Here is a 20,528-nt window from a genome sequence, read left to right as displayed (position 1 = left end):
GGCCCAGAAAACAAGAGGCCAAAGGGCCTGACGATCAGCTGAAATTAAGAATGCAAGCATATTTTAAAGACTTCCGCCCTTGCATTGCCCATAGGCTGACAAATACGAAAACCTTGTCAGTGAGGATCACATTGGCCTTTGTTTATAGTGTTGCATTTCCGGGATCGATGCCATGGCGTTGCGTCCATAAAAGTGTGAATGACCTTTAAAAGTACCTCATCTTCTATCTAAAGCCAGACTACAGGAAGTAGCTAGGGTGTGCTGCTTTTGTTCAACACCCAACAACAGTGCTTGTTGTGCTAAAATATTGTGTATTCAGGTTTAATAAACTTCTGATATGACATATCAAGTGTTGCATGATGTCATGGGTTACGGGCAGCAAGTCCATATTGTTTTAGTGCTCTCAAGGTGACAAAATATGGAAAGTTAACCCTAACTTGGTCTGGTTAACTTAGAGACAAAAATATTCCCTTTTAAAACTTGTATAGAGCTGATATGCTTTGAGAGAGTAGACACCTATTAGCAACTTTGTGTAACTTAATCTGGCCAATCTGGATTGTACCTACAGTCGACCTTTAAATCTGTCATTTTCATCTTTATTGTTCTGTTTTTCTTTGTTTAGTTTACGGATGGGATCACTGCCTCGGGGCCTGATGATAAGATATCAGACTAATCAAACTACAACTAATTGTGTGAGAAATGGGCCTCTGTTTTCTTTGATGACATTATTTGATGAGTGGTAAACAATGGTTCTCTGTTTTTCATATGTCATTTTGTTTGCCTCATGATATTCAGCCTCTGACCCAAGTTGGAGACAAAATAATTTCGGTGTTTAAACACTGTGTCAATGTTGTAGAGCCCAGCTCTGATAAGAAGTGATCATAGGCCTTAGTTATTATATCACCGAGACCTGCATTTTGAGAGCGGAGAGCGGAGTATGGAGAGTGATAGGTAGGCGAACGGATCGGAATCCCGTCTTCAAGGCCTAGCGTAACGACTCAATTCCCGATTCGTCTATTAAAGTGACCTTGAATCTGAAGATTGACGACAAGAGTATATATTACTGCTGATGTTCACCTCGGATCTTCTATCGTTCCGAGGGAGAACAAGGACCCATAGGCGAACTACGACACTTGTAGTGAGAAAATAAATCCCCCTATCCGTTACTTTGTGAACATCCATCTGGCTGACCTGTCTCTCCCTTTAATAATGGTCACACCCCGCCCAGCATCTGATAAAGCATCATCCAAGTGTGAATCACACAAAGCATTATCCTATCTTACATTCCTGTTTATATCAGAAGTGAATCACTTTCAACAGAGGTGTCCATTTTCACAGGAGGCCACCCCCTGGATGATAAACAAGGCAATCTGTGTTGATCTAGGGATCCTTTGTTTTAATAAGAGCTGGGCATGTGTTTAGGTGAGGGGAGGACAGTAATAAACAAAGACCTCCCACAGCGAGGAACAGTAGCAGATGAAAACTCCAAGTGGCTTCCTTTAACTCTTTCATACCAAAACCATCGAGTTGAATCACCTAACCTTTTTTTAGGATGAAAAGGCCTCGTGATTTAGCCATAAAGGAAGACTATGGGCAGTAGAAAGGTAAGCCAGATTGGGATACAAAAAGTTGCCAATAGGTGTCTTTACTATCTCACAGTCTTAATTTCATTTGAAACTACCAATTAGACCTGCGAGCTACTGCCTATAGGTGCCCTTTAAGTAACCGGACGTAGTACTTGACTAGCAATTTCACCCTGCACTCTGGGCCTATTGATTTGCTTCCTTCACCTATCTGTTCCGCTGACATAATGGTCCACGGCGGTTTGATTTTACACCTGTTGCGGCCGCGATACCGTCACTCAACACCCTGATCATGACGCGGCAAACATCCTATTATGCTTCTCAGATCACGTTAAGTATTGTCTTGGGAGAACAACCATGGTCATTGTTCATGACGATCGGCTTACTGGCTCTTTAAACTTTTCTCGATGTTAGTATGGCAATGTTATAATGGGCATTGCCGGTCGCTGATAACGCCAACGTGCATATAATATGTTCATTCCGATTCTGGACGCTTGCGGAAGAATGGATCCTGGCCATAAGCCTTTGCGCCGGGTCAATAAAGGGCTTTATACCGGCGCGTAGGGTTGTGAAGAATGGGGCGAAAGTGATCGGAACTAAGCCCCTGATCTCCAATGACGAGGCTACTGTGTGAATATGCTATGAGCCGATTGTTGGTCCCGCAGTGATAAGAGGCAGAATAGTTTGTAAAATCGGCTGATGTGACTTTGATGGTCAATTAGGTTTAGGTCGAACATGACCAAGATGTGGTATGCCAATCATAATTCTTGGTCCTGTTTTGGACAATGATCAATCAATGTCACAACTTCTTTCAATGTGTTCAACCTAATATCATAGTGCAAGACAGCTTCCAAAGACCTGCTATGGGAAGATGGAAAGGGCTACCTGTTACAAAAAGGCCCCATCCTTATCCCTGATAAGCACTTTTGGCCAAGAATCAAATAAGGCATGACCTGATACTGATAAAATAAGGGGAACCTTTCAGCCAATCCCAGATTCCTGACACTCTCCCTCACAGATAACTTGTAAAAGCATTTTACACAATCGAAACAATCCTGCAACCATCCTTGCCAAAGAATGAGTCAGACACAATGTAGTGATTAGATCATTTTTACCTGAAGTCTGATACAATGAGTGGCTTCATCTGCTACCACATTAGCTGTTACCGCTGGCGGGAGCACCCCCTCTGCCGGGGGAAATCGACAAGGCCATGAATGTTTGGGGGTCGCTTGGATGTGTCCCTTTCACCCAAGACTTTAATTACAGGAACAGTTTGCGTTGCATGAAGAGAGAGACCCGAACTCTGCATGTGAAAGAACCTATATTGTAACATATTGGCCAACAGTTGATAGGACTGATTCATATATTGGGCTAGCAAAGAGTTCTAATTGGCAAACTGCTAAGATAAGGATTGCCAGATCCATCGCAGAATGTGGGCTTCGAATTTAATACAAATAGTCATTTCAATCAAACAAAGTTTTGATATTCATAATATTTCTTTTCTACAACTAAAACTATCCAAAATATCATTTCTGAACAATAACAATCCTTCTCTGAATACGCAACTAAAAACGGAGCCTAAAACAATTTGTATCCAGAAAAATAACAAATCGGCAATTTACATTAAAACTTCTTTTCATTTATCAAAATGAAAATTTAATTCATTTTATTTTCATTCCAATGACAATTCCAATAAAGGAACGCATTATTCAACTTGTAATATTCGACTCAAAGTCATCGCGAATACGTTACTATGTTCGCTCCCAGATCGGCGCCATCCTACGATGCATTGCAGAGTAACGTAAACACGATACAATGCCGTCGCGTTTATTGAGTCTGACACCATGACATAAACCAGATTACACTCCCTGATGACGTTAAATTATTAAACAATGGAAGCGGAGAAAATACGACATGATTGTGGAACGTGATGCATGAATGGAATGTAGTTTTGCTGAGATTGGAACGCAACAGAACAAGAATGTGAAGGAGTTTCTTAATTTTTTCAGTTCTATCATATAGGCATTTCTTTTAGATATTATTATTTGATGAGTAGGCTAATGAGTGCAGCCCTGCTTTTTTCTGAATAGCAACAACATGTAAGATCGTAGTATCTCAGTGGTCTCAAGAACCAATCGTCAAATTTTGTGCCGGGGGAAGGCGGAGGAGGCGGGTACCTGTCCAAATGTTCAGTCACGATAATGAGATAAGACAAGTAATGAATACCAAACTGCCAAGAACTCGCTAAGATTCAACAAGTGGGTTCGAAAATGGTCAGTCTAGATCATTTATGGGTTAATCCAATCAACCAGAAAGATAATTACAATAAACCAGACAGTGGTCATCGATTTTTTAAACAAGCAAAGATTTTGTCTTCTTTGATTCAGATGAGGTTCGGGTCCCAATGCCGGGCTGAATTCCACGCACACCTAGGGACCCCTTTGTATTCGAGACAATCATTTAATGATCCATGGCTGCCCTGATTAGCCGTTATGCCTCAAAGAATACGCAAGATTATACTTCCAGCGCAGTGCCATTATTCCGAATAATTATTCAGCAAAGAAAAATTGATCGGTGAAATTAGTGGCGAGAATTGATTTTGGTGTTTCAAGCAAACTCCTAATTATTCTATTTCACGCACATAATCAAGTTTCGCTCGTATTGGAGAGAGGATCATGGGGTATTGTCTTACACTGATATCAAGTGCAATGAGTCTTGCGAAATATAAATATGTATAGTGTATATAACATAGAGTTTTGGATTAGGTTGATGAAATTCTTAAAACTTTGTTTGCAAACTTTGTTTTAGGGACAGGGGAGGGAGACACATTATCAGGAAAGGAAATGTAAGGGTTCGCGCAAAGAATTTTAAATATGAAACCTTTAACACAGTATCATAGAAGAATAATTTTAAGTTGATTGATTATATCCTTGCAAAGGGATATTGCATGGCATTGATATGACATTGCATAAAATTGATACCAAAAGGGTCTGGGGAACTTGTAGCGACCCTTGTTGACGAGTGTAATACCATATATTGATTAATTTCTTATAGAATTAAAGCTTAAACGCAAGACGATTAAGTGCAAATGTGTGTGTACATGTATATCAATAGTTTGGTGTATATTTCATTCTAAGATCTATTTCATAGTCTGTGTGTATGATTATCAATTACCTGAATGTATCTATTATACATATATAGCTTGATTGGCTAATATGATACCATTTAAGAGAACCCGAATTCTCTGATACCCAAAACAGAGCAGTGACAAAGTTTGTTAGGTTAAGTTTGTTCTGCTTATGTTGCAACATGAAAAATTACAAAAAAATACACAACACAGTTGACAGAAAGTTCATGATTATAAAATTTGAACAGAAAAAATCTTGATATCAAAATATCAAGGCAAAAAGAAATCGAACGACAACAGTAAGGCAGGCAAATGGTACAACACGAACATAGAAGAACAGGCCCTACATGTTTAGTTTCGTCACAAAATGAGATATATCTATTTTTGCCATTTTGAGAAAAGGGCTTCGAAGTTTAGAATTTTAGTGAAAATGTATTGGAAAGCTGCGGAAATTTTATCATGAAAATTTACAGTCCGCCAAATGCTTTGAAACTTTGAGGACATAAAGGGAAAGGCACCTGTTTGAAGTCACCACTGGTCGGCCCATATTACACGAATTAACAAAATTATGAGAAGTATCAAAAAATGTACATTTTAAATTTAGGAGAAAAATAAAGGGACCAAGGGGAAAACAACATTGAGATAGTTACACCATCACATAATAAACTTACCCTGATTTATTGAACGATTTATTATAGAAGTTTGGCAGTGAAAGACCTGGAACGACGGTATTAAAATAGCGGTCACATAAAATGTAGGAGTCAAACATGACTTTGAAGGAATTATGACTTGGAATGAATGTGACCGGGGGCCCTCAATTTGCCTCGTTCACGATCAGCGCCTTCGGGAGGTGGAGCATTGTTGTGTGGAAACAAGATGGCCGAGTAGTGGGGTCAGTCTTTGATATTTCCAAAATCATGAAATCGTGACATCAAAATCAACAGAGGCTGACCCAATAGCTTGGAGAAGTTGTGCACTCCACAATTAGATGCGATCATCTGGAATAAGGCGAATTATATGAGATGCGCATCTTTGTCCCCAGAGGTTTTATATAGACCCCCTCTAGCTTGTGCAACAGTTTCAAATCCGAACACCACGTTGCTGGCATTTTTTACCCCCACCCCTATTTTTTCACATACACAACCCTTTGTACTTAAGTAACGCCCAAGAGGATGAGATTGAGTTTGAATTGACCTCATCTCACTTTGTAGGTGTGATTTCGATCATTTGAGAATAGTTAGTGGTATGAGTTCTCACCAACTAGTTTGGACCCCTATCAACTATTAGGGTAAAAGTGTGATCAGGGGGTCCATTTTGTTTGTCCAACTGAAAAAATGAAATGGCCAGGGCCATTGTGCTCACCTCATGTGGAGGAAAGATGGATAAAGAGCATGGTATTGTGTCATGTAGTGTTAGGTTTGATGTAGGTCCAAGCAATTACAATTTCCCCAAAATGGCCAATTTACAGTACATTCGACCTCTGTGACCTTGAAAAGTTCAAATCAAAAAAGATCCGGGTGACACACTGAATGGTTGTTAGAATTAGATGTACCTACGATATAAAATTGGTGCCAATCGGGCAAGTAATTACTAGGAACAATGGCATTTTTAAGAATTCAGGATTTGGCCCCCTCCCTGGAGGCTAAACGGCAAATCAGATCGCACCAGACTTTGGTAACTGAAATCACCTGACCAAGGGGTACATGTGTACTTAATTTGTGATCAATAGTCATTGCAGTTAAGAAACGTGCCATAGTTACGGCCTGACGGCCAATTTACGCCATTTGACCTCTGTGACCTTGACAAGAAGGTCAAATTAAAAACCTGTGTGACATATACTGTATGGTGGTTAGATGTACCCATGATATCAAATTGGTGGCAATCGGGCAAGAAGTAAAGGAATAATCACATTTTTAAGGTTTTTGGAGTTTGCCCCCTAGTGGTCAAGTGGTGAATCATATTGGACCAAACTTCGGTCCCTGAGATCACCTTACTAAGGGGTAAATGTGTACCAAATTTAAGATCAATAGTCATTGCAGTTAATAAACGTGCCATAGTTACGGCCTGACGGCCAATTTACACCATTTGACCTCTGTGACCTTTAAAGGTAGGTCAAATCAAAAACCCGTACGATATGTGATGTATCCTTGCTAGGAGTACCTACCATAAATTTTTTATTGAAAACGGATCATTAATAAGAGACATATCACACTTTTTATGTTTTAAGTTTTGGCCCCCTGGTGGCCAAGTCATGAACCAGACTGGACCGAAATTCAGTGTCAGAGTACCTCTAACCTAGGGGGTCATGTGTACAAAGTTTCAAGTCCATAGCACAAGCGGTTAAGAAACGTGCCACACAGGATACGGACGACGACGACGACATCGATGACGACGACGGACACAGAGCTATCGTATAGACTCCCCTAACGGTGAGCCAAAAACGAGTGTTGCTAATATGCAAGTTGCAAGTTGCAAGTAGGAAATGCAAGTTGCAAGTAGGAAATGCAAGTTGCAAGTTGGAAATGCAAGTTGCAAGTTCGAAATGCAAGTTGCAAGTAGGAAATGCAAGTTGCAAGTTCGAAATGCAAGTTGCAAGTAGAAAATGCAAGTTGCAAGTTCGAAATGCAAGTTGCAAGTTGCGCAAGTTACAAATATATTTTCATCAAAATTACAAAGATCCCTTCACAAAGTTCAACCAGCTAAAGCCCACAACAAATAAAGGTTTGTTTTTTTATGTAAACAGTTTCTCAACCAAGTGATGAAGAACCTTGTCAATGAACAACATTCTAATTGTTTATATCGGCCAGTGGGTTATTTTGATCTTGGCAATTAAATGCTTACATTATGTAACCATACTGTGGTATCCATTCTAGAATTAAACCCTTGTATAAACAGATCTGAATTTCTTAGTACCTTGGGGATGGGGGTCAAATGGATATTTGGGTCATTTCTATGAGAATATATTTGTAACTTGCGCAACTTGCAACTTGCATTTTCAACTTGCAACTTTCATTTTCAACTTGCAACTTGCATTTTCAACTTGCAACTTGCATTTTTAACTTGCAACTTGCAACTTGCAGAAAAGAAACCCTTGCCAAAAACATGTGCGGGGGCTGTAGTTTTCCAATAACAACGGCATTAGATGGAGGGGGTAATGCTTTCACACCACCAGGGTAAATATTCATGGCCATCCCACCCAAGGAGTCACCACACAAGTCTTATGACCTACTAAGTTTTTACACTAGGGAGTTGCCCCCTGTGAGTCAAGGCTGACAATCTCACCTCGTATTCATTGACCTTACAGTTATGATACATGTATGTGCCAAATGCTAACAGACAATTTATATAAATGGACGTTATGAGCCGAAAAGGACCCAGACCAAAAAGTATCTCAACTTACCACAGAAGAAGTGGAAAAAAACTTGCAACCAGGCAAATATCCCTCCACTTGATGTGATAAAAGTTTGATAAGGAATCGAGTGAACTCTCAGATCAAAGTATGGGAAGTTCCTCGTGCACTACCTGGTATCTCGTTCTGCAGCAATATTTTCTCTTATAAACTGCAGCCCTAATGAAAGTTTACATCACCAAACAGACTGGGATTGTATTCTACAGGAATAAACCATTAGTAATGTTGTGATGTAAACACATAAATGAAAAGGTAGACAATGGTTGAAGGTAAGCTTTGCCCAGAAGCTTTTCCTTGCTGTGCCAATTTACTCTAGTAACTTAAAGCTGAACTACACATTTTCCAAAACCCGGTAGTCAGACTTACAGATAATCATCTATAAGACTGGAATCCAAGTCAAAAGGAATAAACCACAACTACACAACAGCAATGCAAAATTTCATAATTAGTAGGCCTACATATTTACGCAATTAGAAATATTCAAATTCAATTACAAATCTCAAATTTTCATCGGACAGCATAAACAAAGGTATATGTTTTGGAACACCCCATACAAGAATATCAGTCATTATTGGCTGCAGCCTGGATTCCATCACTGCTCGCTCGGCCGTCCTCGCATCCATCATCTGTTTTCATTCTCCATGTTATTTTTGGCAAGGGTATAATGACTATTGTGTTCCGTCAGTGGACGGTAATAATTAACAATTGATCCAGGATGATAACCGTCATTATCTCCGGCCCAGGGGATGGACGCCGCCGAGGGGATTCTGGGATAAGTGTTTGGATGATCCAGGATAAAAAACATTGTTGAGCAGGGACTCCTGTGGCTGTGACAGGATTAAGCCATTATGTTGATAATCTTAACGGGATCATCTGGTGAAAGTCTCATCCCTTGCTGGCGTTGTCTCAAGATGTACTCCGCACTTAAAGGCCCAGTCTACTCATAGAAATAAGAAATGCACATGCCCATGTCCATATGAGAGAGTGCAGGTATTGGTCAACTGGATCATATGGGGCATAGATACATCCAAAGTAACATCACAATCAATGGTCTAGTATTCTAAAACACTTAGGTTACAATGTTCGAATTACCTCGTTTTGAACACAGAGGTTTAGGTGAGACAACCCTAGCACCTTGGGTTCGTATAGAATGTGCCAAAAGGAGATTCAAGGTGGATTATCAATTCCTTAAACCAAGACAAGAGCAACAGAATAACCCATTAAAAAAACAGGCTGAGTCAATTCCATGAACCTCAAATCTTTCAACGAGAGTTTCCCTGCCAGCCCATTCTTTAGTGCCTTAATATGCTTATGTTGAGACACAGGCAACAGTGACAGCCTTAAATCATCATTAGCGGTGGATAGATGGGATCATTCCTTAAAAGCCTGGCATTGTTTCACGTTGTGGCTAAACCTATTAATACAAATAGATGCACGCGGTTTTGAGTACATTAACCCGTTCTATCTCAACCTTCTGATTTCAAGTCTCAGTTCAAAGTTACACACGACTATGTACTCAGTACTTTTCCATTTTTAATCATTTTAGTTATTGTTTTTCTCAATTTTAATTATATTTTTAAAAATCAGCAAATGAAATGATGACTTACCATATAATTGGCCAACACGACAGATCCTGTAGTGTCAACTCAACACTTTTTTAACAAGTGTTATCGAGAAATCACACTTCCAGTCAGCATTGAACAAAAGACAAACACCTCTTAAGGTGGTAAGTCCAACGGGTTACAAGATCTAACAACTGACTAAAATCCACATTACATAACTTGACACAAAGTTGAAGAGATTTTCAAACAGCCACAATCAAATTAGAGATTCAAGTTGTCAAATAACAGCTTTAGAGATACCTCTCCAACTAGCATCACAGCCAAGCAATGAAACCTTTTCAATGTGATGCAAAATAAAACCTGTGATTGTTGCTAGGTTTTTAGTTGTTGCCAGCATTACAAATCCATGATCAATTTTCACTTCAAATGTGCCATAGCTCGTGGCTGAATGTAACCACTCCAAATGCCGATAGCCAACGGCCGCGCATGAAAACGTCCCCACAATCGCCAATTGTACTTGGATATTTTCACAATCACGGGATTGTAGCCATGAATATTGGCTAAAGTTGCCGTTATTGTTCGAAAGAGAACTATAATTCCGCAATTTATTTTCATATAAAATCGCATGCTAGCCCAAGTGGTGTAGCATTAGCCTAGCATCGCAGTGTCAGCGCACTTAAAATGTCGCCATTCAAATATCTGACAAAGGTCTTATTGAAGCTTTTATCATAGGTATCGATTCAATCGTTGAGCCCGCGGAATTACTTAATGCCATTATTAGGGTTATTCATTGTAGAGCTAGCGGTGGCACGGCACGAGAATAGCGCTGTCCTGCTCCAACAAATGAGAGTTGCGATTCTGCTCGCGAGCCCATCAAGTGTCATTCCGTCACACTTTCTAAATAGTCACAGATTATTTCAGCCTAATTGGAACTAAAGGGTGTTCTGAAAAGTAGCCTAGTCCATCCACCACCAATTGCTTATTTTTGGTAAACGTTTGGTGGCAGTATTTTTGGTGCACACTGTAACCCATAGACCAACGGTTGCCTCGATCCATGCCATGACACTTGAGTACCAATTACATGACACGTGAAAACCGAGACACAGTACATGTCTAAAGAAAGAATACTGCGACAAGAAAAACATTCAAGACCCAACATCAAGGACCATCAAGTCATGATATTCATTTTATTCTACAATTTCATCGGGATTGTTTGCATGTTCAAATGGTGAATGGGCACAATCGTCTCTCAGGGCTGTCACGGTCCTGAAATAAATTTGTTTCGTACATGTGATAAATGACCAAACGCATGATTTCAAATAGGCCGTTTGTTATCCATGTGTCCCTTGGGACGGTAAAATGATGTTCAATTTTCAAGTTTGACAGATTCGTTTTAGACTGGACTGTGACTTTGTACTAATAATGTGAATTACAAATTATGTCGTTTTTTCAGTCTACACCAATTTTCATTTCAGAAACAAATTCTCTTATTCCATCGAGACTGGTTTGCCCAGTGGTAGATAGGCGGCCAAGTGCAACAAATGAATAAGTTCAACAATTTTGATGGGAAAACCTAATCATGCACTTTGCCCCCGGATTTTCAACCTCACTTACGCGACCGACCCGGTAACGCGACCACTCAACCTCAGTCCCATGAGTGGTCGTGTTACCAGGGTAACACTGTATACTAAATCTTTGTAACTAGAAAATGGCTACAAAATTTTCATCCTCACCACTCGCCCCCAGACAGACAATACCGTCATACCTTATTACATACATACATATCGACATTTAACTCTCATAAACATCTTCAGACAAAAGCTCTTCTCTGTTTTCTCTTATCCATGTACTCTAGTGTCATTGATCTAAGAACGGTCCTTTATATTCAATTCAAGTAATACATCATGCACATACATGTAGTTCTTCGATGTTATGCAGCAAAACTGTTTAATTTGGATAGGCAACACCAAGCTGTTCGATGTTCATGACGCCCGGCTTGACCTTACATTCAATTTCATAGTAATCTATCAATGAAATGGCCAGGGCCATTGTGCTCACCTCATGTGGAGGAAAGATGGACAAAGAGCATGGTCTTGTGTCATGTAGTGTTAGGTTTGATGTAGGTCCAAGCAATTACAATTTCCCCAAAATGGCCAATTTACAGTACATTCGACCTCTGTGACCTTGAAAAGTAGGTCAAATCAAAGAAGACCCTGGTGACACATTGAATGGTTGTTAGAATTAGATGTACCTATGATATAAAATTGGTGCCAATCGGGCAAGTCATTACTAGGAATAATGGCATTGTGAAGAATTTAGGATTTGGCCCCCTCCCTGGAGGCCAAACGGCAAATCAGATCGCACCAAACTTCGGTACCTGAGATCACCTGACCAAGGGGTACATGTGTACTTAATTTGTGATCAATAGTCATTGCAGTTAAGAAACGTGCCATAGTTACGGCCTGACGGCGAATTTACGCCATTTGACCTCTGTGACCTTGACAAGAAGGTCAAATTAAAAACCTGTGTGACATATACTGTATGGTGGTTAGATGTACCCATGATATCAAATTGGTGGCAATCGGGCAAGAAGTTAAGGAATAATCACATTTTTAAGGTTTTTGGATTTTGCCCCCTGGTGGTCAAGTGGTGAATCATATTGGACCAAACTTTGGTCCCTGAGATCACCTGACTAAGGGGTAAATGTGTACCAAATTTGGTATCAATAGTCATTGTAGTTTAGAAACGTGCCATTGTTACATCCTAACGGCTAATTTACACCATTTGACCTCTGTGACCTTGAAAAGGAGGTCAAATCAAAAACCCGGAGGAGAAATGATGCACCTTTGCTAGAAGTACCTACCATATTTTTTTCAAAATTTCCCGACTACTATTAAGGGAGATATTGCATATTTTCACTTTTAACGTTTGTCCCCCTGGTGGCCAAACCATGAAACGAATCGGACCGAAACTTGGTCTCCCAGGTGTCATTACATAAGGGTACATGTGTATTAAGTTTCAACTCAATAGCTCTAACAGTTACGAAACGTGCCCTGCTAACGGACGACGGACGACGACGACGACGACGACGACGACGACGACGACGACGACGACGACGACGACGACGACGACGACGACGACGGACGACGGACGCCACGGTATGGGATAAGCTCACCTCTGCTAAGAGGTGAGCTAACCAGTCCTATGTCGGTGAAACTAGTATGAACTGAGACAATTTGTTACTTTACATATGCCAATCTTGAGTGCAAAGTCGCTCAATAGTGTGCGATTCTTGAAAGCATTCATACCGGCACTGCCCAGGACATACCGTGGACAAGAACTCCCTTTCAGGTCTCAATAACTTAATCGACCGTTTTACTCTGTCTGAAGATGTTCCAAGTGCTCTCGCACCAGACAATAAAATCTTATCCCTAAGATATTATTGTTCTTGGTAAGAAACATTGGAAGAACGTTTTTAAAACACTCGAGATTCACTTGTATAAGGTCAGCGGCAAGTATTCAGTTCTTGGCGCTGGCATCGTCTTTACTTTGCTATCAGGTTATTAGTGAAAGAAATTCACCATCTTCATAGCTCCAAATGACTTCTCTCCTGCAACCACAAATCTGCATTCATCATTCTTGTCCCCAAAGAGACGTACCCCAGAGCTAAGGAAGATCAGCGTTTACAAATCTCCTACCGATACCTCTGTGGTAAACCCCCTTTGAAATCGGACCACGAGTTCGAGGGGATAGTCCCGTATTGTTTTTGGAACATTAAGCGCATAAAAAGGGGTTATTAGCCCAAGGTACCTTACCAAGGTGCAAATCTCCTTCAGTTAAGCCTTTGTGCTATAATCCCTTTGACATGTTATCTGAAGACCGAGGGGATTCTGTCCATTGTTTTTGGATAATTACCTACATAAGAAGGTGTTGCAAGCTATGAACTAAGATGATAAAAGAAGTCTGTACGGTTGATAATAATCTCTCTTTAAAGGTAAGACGTGAAGAGGGTATCTCAGAGACCACTATGTTATGAAGCAGTGTCTTCACTTGAATGCATCGGGCCGACACCTTTAAAAGAGCGCCACCTTGGGGCCTCTATAGCAAAATTCCATGAGCCTCTCTGGTTTTCATTTTGGGGCCGATTACTTTGTCGTTAGAAAGGTTGAGGCTACAAATCTAAGACCGAGGAAAGAGGTCAATCGCTTCTTGTGTGAGACGTCATCAGTTTCAGTGGAGTTGTTCCAAGTGTCACGACAGGAGGAGGAACAACTCCCGGGTTGTAAGTGCTTTCCAACTTTGATTAACGATCCCTTGCCACAATGTTGCCAACCTTTTCTTAAGCATGTTGCCCAGAGTACCAGAATCCAACACCCAACAGTATTAGCTAACGCAGAATACTTCAAAAGATGATAAAGGCCACGTCCAAACTGCCTAATTTTCATATTGTCTATCTCGAACCGCACAAAGACAATGCTACACCACACTCAACCCAATCAAATCCGACGTCGTATTAGCTATACTATTATCTTCGTGGGTCCTGAATTAGCCTGGACCTTTTTCTTCAAAGGCCGGTCAACCCTTGAGGTAGTGCGAGAAGAGCACGTAGCACAATCTGGCTTTTGACGCTCCGATTTCAGAACTATCATCTATCATGGCGGGATAATGACGCTACCGATCAAAGGATGCGCATCGGATCGCCATTTTTCTTGTGGTAATCTTCTCGGCGGAGAATAGAGGGGATCATATTCTAATAATTGCGTGTTGATGGGGTTAGATCTATAACTAGACAATTGTTGTCTTAATTGACTTTGGAAGATTGGGGTGGGAGTGCGGTCTCGCTTCGGATTCGGGAAATTGTGGAATGGTCCGCATATAGTTCTTATCTGCGTCATCATTTGATAAGAGGATTCGTTGCCTTGTCTAATATGCAGCATTATACATTATGCATCAATCAGCTATTCAAATTGAATGTGAGAACTCGCGTCACAAATCCACAACTGTACTCTGTTCCGAATGAACCTTTGCACCACAAGAAAGCCCCCTCTGACCTTTTTCTATATCGAGTAGAAAAACGCTCAGACTGCTTTGTCTCGTAAATGAACATTGTGTGATGCAATTGCAATCGGGCTAAATAGAGCTACAAGATGAATACTTCATTTATTGATTTCATTCATTGTCTCGCAAAAAGCATTTGATTGCTTTTACTTTTTCCTCTTTCGGTGAAAAAAAGGGAATTGTTACTGTGGTCAGTAACATGAATACTTGATGTAAAGACTACTAAGGAGCATTTTGCTCTGTAGCATGCAGGCAGGCGGGCTAGCATGAAGTTGTGATTACGGGACAATAGGGGTTCCCTGTTCTAGTAGGCTCTGGGGGATCCAGATTGAACAAAAGCGCCGATGATTTGTTATTGTTTTGTCGCATCAAATCCCCAAGAGAACAACAACAAGTCTTGCATGGAATGTGCAATCGGCAATACCACAACCTTTCGAATCAACAGCTTGTTTAAAATGAAATAGTCCAGGGACCATGTGCTCGCATCTGGTAATGTATAATACCTATCATTTGCAGTGGATATGGGGAGAACATCTCTGGCTAGTTTCACCATTTTTGATTCCATTGAATGATATTATTCTTCTCGGCTTAATGGCACAAAAGAAAAATTACCGGTACCATCTGAGTATAGCAATTTGGTTATAAAGTTGACTGAATTTTTCAGGTTATTGAAGAGTGTACATTGTCACATGGAAATTGGTTGACATCTGTTCAACAATTTAGGAGTAATAGGACTTAGTTGGATTTCCAAGATGGCGGCCTGGCGGCCATATTTGTCACGGGATTTGACTGAAAATTAAGGATATTGATGAGAGTATATAGATACATAATCACATTAAGTTTGGTTGCAATCCGATCATTAGTTTCGGAGTAATAGGATTTTGTTTACTTTTCAAGATGGCCGCCTGGCTGAAAATTTTGGAATATAATCATAGATACATAACCTGATTGATGCTAAAGCGAAATATCGATATCAATGCTTATAAATCATTTATTCTTCCAAATATCACGAACTGACAACTTGGACATATTCTCAAAATATCAACATTTTTAAAGAAATTTTCTTTATGACCTGGAAGACAACGTCAGTTCGAGTACTGAACCAAGATTTGGAGTGAAAACATCAAAATCAAGTTGATTGAGAGGGAATATCGTTTTCGTGATATTTTGAAGAATTACTGCCAAACCAGCATTGATATAAAAATTTCGCTTTAACATCTATCAGATTATGTATCTATCATCAATATCCCGCATTTTCAGCGTTATATCACGCATAGTTTGCGGATGCAGACCACTTTAAAAATACCTTGTACCCAGGTCTTACAGGCTTTTCAGTCCTATACATTCATGCTCATGGATGGTCATATAGGCCCTGGATCCAAGGCCCCTTTTTGAGTTTGATGGCAGATTTTTGCAAAAATTTACCAAATGTTGGAAAAACCATGAAGCGGTTGGAATTTTGAGCTGATTTTTGCATGCAGCATCTGTACGACATCAACAACTACATTGGCAGTGTTTTGTTGGTTCTGACATGTCTAGATATCAATTATAACAATACATGTATATTGTTTGGGGTCACTTTTTGGATGGATTTTCAGGGCGAACACAAGCGACACAAGGTGCTGAAAATTTTGGAACGTAATGATGGATACATAATCTGATTGAAGCTAAAGTGAAATATCGATATCAATGCTAATTGACCATTTATTCTTCCAAATATCACGAAATGACAACTTGGACATCTTTTCAAAGTATCAACATTTTTAAAGAAATTTTCTTCATGTCCTGGAAGACAATGTCAGTCTGAGTACTGAACCAAGATTTGGGGTGAAAACATCAAAGTCTAGTTGATTGAGAGGGAATATCGTTTTCGTGATATTTTGAAGAATTACTGCCAAACCAGCATTGATATAAAAATTTCGCTTTAACATCTATCAGATTATGTATCTATCATCAATATCCCGCATTTTCAGCGTTATATCACGCACAGTTTGCGGATGTAGACCACTTTAAAAATACCTTGTACCCAGGTCTTACAGGCTTTTCAGTCCTATACATTCATGCTCATGGATGGTCATATAGGCCCTGGATCCAAGGCCCCTTTTTGAGTTTGATGGCAGATTTTTGCCAAAATTTACCAAATGTTGGAAAAACCATGAAGCGGTTTGAATTTTGAGCTGATTTTTGCATGCAGCATCTGTACGACATCAACAACTACATTGGCAGTGTTTTGTTGGTTCTGACATGTCTAGATATTAATTATAACAATACCTGTATATTGTTTTGGGTCACTTTTTGGATGGATTTTCAGGGCGAACACAAGCGACACTAAGGTGCTGAAAATTTTGGAACGTAATGATGGATACAAAATCTGATTGAAGCTAAAGTGAAATATCGATATCAATGCTAATTAACCATTTATTCTTCCAAATATCACGAAATGGCAACTTGGACATGTTCTCAAAATATCAACATTTTTTGAAATTTTTTTTCATGATATGGAAGACAATGTCAGTCTGAGCACTGAACCAAGATTTGGGGTGAAAACATCACAGTCTAGTTGATTGAGAGGGAATATTGTTTTCGTGATATTTTGAAGAATTACTCCCAAACCAGCATTGAAATAAAAATTTCGCTTTAACATCTATCAGATTATGTATCTATCATCAATATCCCGCATTTTCAGCATTATATCACGCATAGTTTGCGGATGCAGACCACTTTAAAAATACCTTGTACCCAGGTCTTACAGGCTTTTCAGTCCTATACATTCATGCTCATGGATGGTCATATAGGCCCTGGATCCAAGGCCCCTTTTTGAGTTTGATGGCAGATTTTTGCAAAAATTTACCAAATGTTGGAAAAACCATGAAGCGGTTGGAATTTTGAGCTGATTTTTGCATGCAGCATCTGTACGACATCGACAACTACATTGGCAGTGTTTTGTTGGTTCTGACATGTCTAGATATCAATTATAACAATACATGTATATTGTTTTGGGTCACTTTTTGGATGGATTTTCAGGGCAAACACAAGTGACACTAAGATGTTGAACGGACTGACGCCATGGTATCGTATAAGCTCCCCGGAGGTGAGCTAAAAAAGGAACAACAGTTTCATAGAGCTGAAACAAAGTTTGGTATTGCAAGAATGTTGGGAAATAATTGCGAGACCTTTAATCAGGCAAAATGTCATGCAAACAAACCATTTGAGAATTGACCAAACTTGATGATTTCTACAGGGATTCTTCGGATTTTCAATTCTGATCATTATTACTCTAACCAGGCTTGTATGAGGACAGGGTTAATTACTTTTGATTATTAAGGGAGATCTGATTAAATTTGTCCAAATCAGAGAAGAAATATTTCTACTCTGACATGATTTCAACAGACAAAATATCCCTGCCAAAGTCTACATTACTCAAGTTACACCGATCTAAGACTATTTCTTAACAAATCGTAACGAGGCTCTATGGGAACAAGGATGTCTCTTGAAGAATTTCTGATCTTTCAATTTCCTTTCTAAAGAACAGAACTCAGCCCAGCATGCATCACTATAGTATAACCCAATCAGTTCTGCGTACGAGTGATTTCTAATGCTGCCACCTGCAACATATAAGCCATGACAATTGTAAATGGAAAGCAGTCATCAAAAGTCAAATCGTGATCAATTGTCACTTTGTCATGGCTATGTTGCAGGTCATAGTGACAGAAATTGTGCGTTTGCGGAGCATCTAACAGAGGAGGGCAAAACTTGTTTCCAGCATCATACCAACCTGTCACCTCTGATCCAAACTTGAGCTGCTTTGAACATCTACGTACAAGATGGTCTTCAAAACGTTGGCAGTGGTCAACAAACCCGCAGAAGTCATTAACCTCGATATTATTTCATTTAAGCATCAAAAGTAAATAGGCATATACATTTATTCAAAAATTGAATGGAATAGATGAAGTTTTCATCATTGAACAGGAGAAGTTTTCTTTGATGGACTGGTTATATACTCGATAAGACCTTATGAACACATATTGTCAAGTATAATCCAACAAGTATACTTCTCCTTGAGTCGTTATATGTATTAAACAGCCCAAAGCTTCAAAGGGCTTGATATACATTTGAGGTAATGGCGATGTGATTACATGTTGCTGCATTTGGAATAATTGGGTGTTGTGGATCCTGACCTTGCCGTGGTGCACTTGCCTGTGTGTCCATGTGACCCTAAGGGCTACGCTGACAGGAGCCCCAGCTCCTGGAAGGTCCAACCATACCAGGCAGATCTAAGGAACGGGTCCACACCAAAGTTTGATCCAAGAATTGGTGATGAGGTTTCAAGGAGGCAGCAAATTCTCATCTGCCGGGTGGCCATGGGCCAACAACTCATATTCCGTCGCTATAAAGAGTTACAGGAACGACAACCTCACACTTTTGATGGCTTTGAACCATCATGTTGTACTTAAATAAGTAAGTAAGTAAAGGTATTTAGACATAAAGCGATCCTGGTAAAGGCTTCCATTACTCGTTGCACTTTACAAGAAAGTGCTATCAACAACAATACAGCAATGTAGCAATTTTTGATCAGCAACATCTGGCTCAGTTAATATCCAAGTCACCCTTAAAGTTCAAGTAACCATGCTATTGTTTTTCATCTAACCGACTTGTTAGTATTTTCTTTAGCCATGATAAACAGACATGTCTTTGTTGTCATAGTATTCCTTGAACATTCCTTAAACAATCATTGTAGAGTTACGGCATACCAGGTGAACCAGTTCAACAGTCAAAACATTAAACACAATATCTGATATTTCCCGAGTTGAGGTTAGCCACGTTTTGTTTTTGTCCTATTTCTTCGTTGTTCATTGTCCTTGCCTCTTCCTGCTAAGTTTTGGCCATCTAGCTTCAGCAGTAACAAATCAAGCTTCGCTAATGGACGCTGACGGATGATGACGACAGGTGACAAGGACGAGCGCCTCGGTATTGTATAGGCTCCCAACAAGTGAGCTAAAAACTGGAGGGTATGTCACCAGAAACTATCAACGGGCCAGAATATCAATTCAGGGGTGACCAAATTTGGAATAATACATCAGGCTTCATTACACTGCAGACAACTTACTTTGGCCAGAGGAGATACCTTTCGATAGAATAAAGTAATAGGGGAGATTTTAATTCAACATGACTTGAGTTGAGGTAGATGTACATTCTTAAACAATCATAGTGGGTGATTCCGTGTATGTTGGTTGGAAAACTGATAAGATGCCAAATTAGATTTAGTGTCAACACTGCTTCATTCTGTAGCTGCTTCTACCCCAGACGGAGTGTCTCTTCATATTGGACAGATTTTCATTCTAACACGTTGTTGAAATAATAAATTTTCTTTGGCATTACCAACACTATCGGTATTGGTCAGCTCCGTTTTGATGGGCAATCTCGCAGACAAGGAGTTGCAATCGACAATCACTTCAGCGCAGGACAAGTATATTAGTCTTGTGTATGTATACATACGACGCATTATCTCCACATTCTTGAGAAGTTTCTAAGTAATGAAACCTTCAGAAACAGGATTACTTGTCGAAATATCGTGGGTACTTGTACTTTTAGAGTCGGATATAATTCGGTCGGAACACTTTGGAGTGGTTTCTTTGTGCAAGAAAAGGCGCTGCATCGGTTAATACAAGAAATGAATAGTAGTATTATCTCTCTCGGACAAGAAGACTTCGTCAGCTTTATGAAATCCACTTCGATACCTGCAATAATGAAATGCTTTAGAATACAGGTCTCAAGTGAGCGGCTAAAGG

General features: G+C 39.8%; 1 protein-coding gene across 4 annotated transcripts in view; it reads right to left on the bottom strand.

Moving 5' to 3' along the window:
- The window catches only part of LOC135492103 (transcription factor Sox-6-like), a 166,622-nt gene that overhangs the window by 79,029 nt on the left and 67,065 nt on the right, over window positions 1-20,528 (bottom strand). The window contains exons 1-2 of one of the 4 annotated variants that reach the window (XM_064778284.1): window positions 9,727-9,781; window positions 5,382-5,427 (exon numbers count right to left, since the gene is read on the bottom strand). The exons of 2 other annotated variants lie outside the window; for them this stretch is intronic. The gene's annotated coding sequence lies outside the window, so the exon portion shown is untranslated. Of the gene's footprint in view, window positions 1-5,381; window positions 5,428-9,726; window positions 9,782-20,528 lie in introns of those variants that run through there. One more of the 4 variants, XM_064778283.1, reaches the window with a different exon arrangement.

The sequence above is a fragment of the Lineus longissimus genome, chromosome 8 (assembly GCF_910592395.1).
Source record: "Lineus longissimus chromosome 8, tnLinLong1.2, whole genome shotgun sequence".
NCBI lineage: Eukaryota > Metazoa > Nemertea > Pilidiophora > Heteronemertea > Lineidae > Lineus > Lineus longissimus.
Note: the sequence above shows the minus strand (reverse complement) of the source record. Positions and strands in the feature narration are given on the sequence as shown.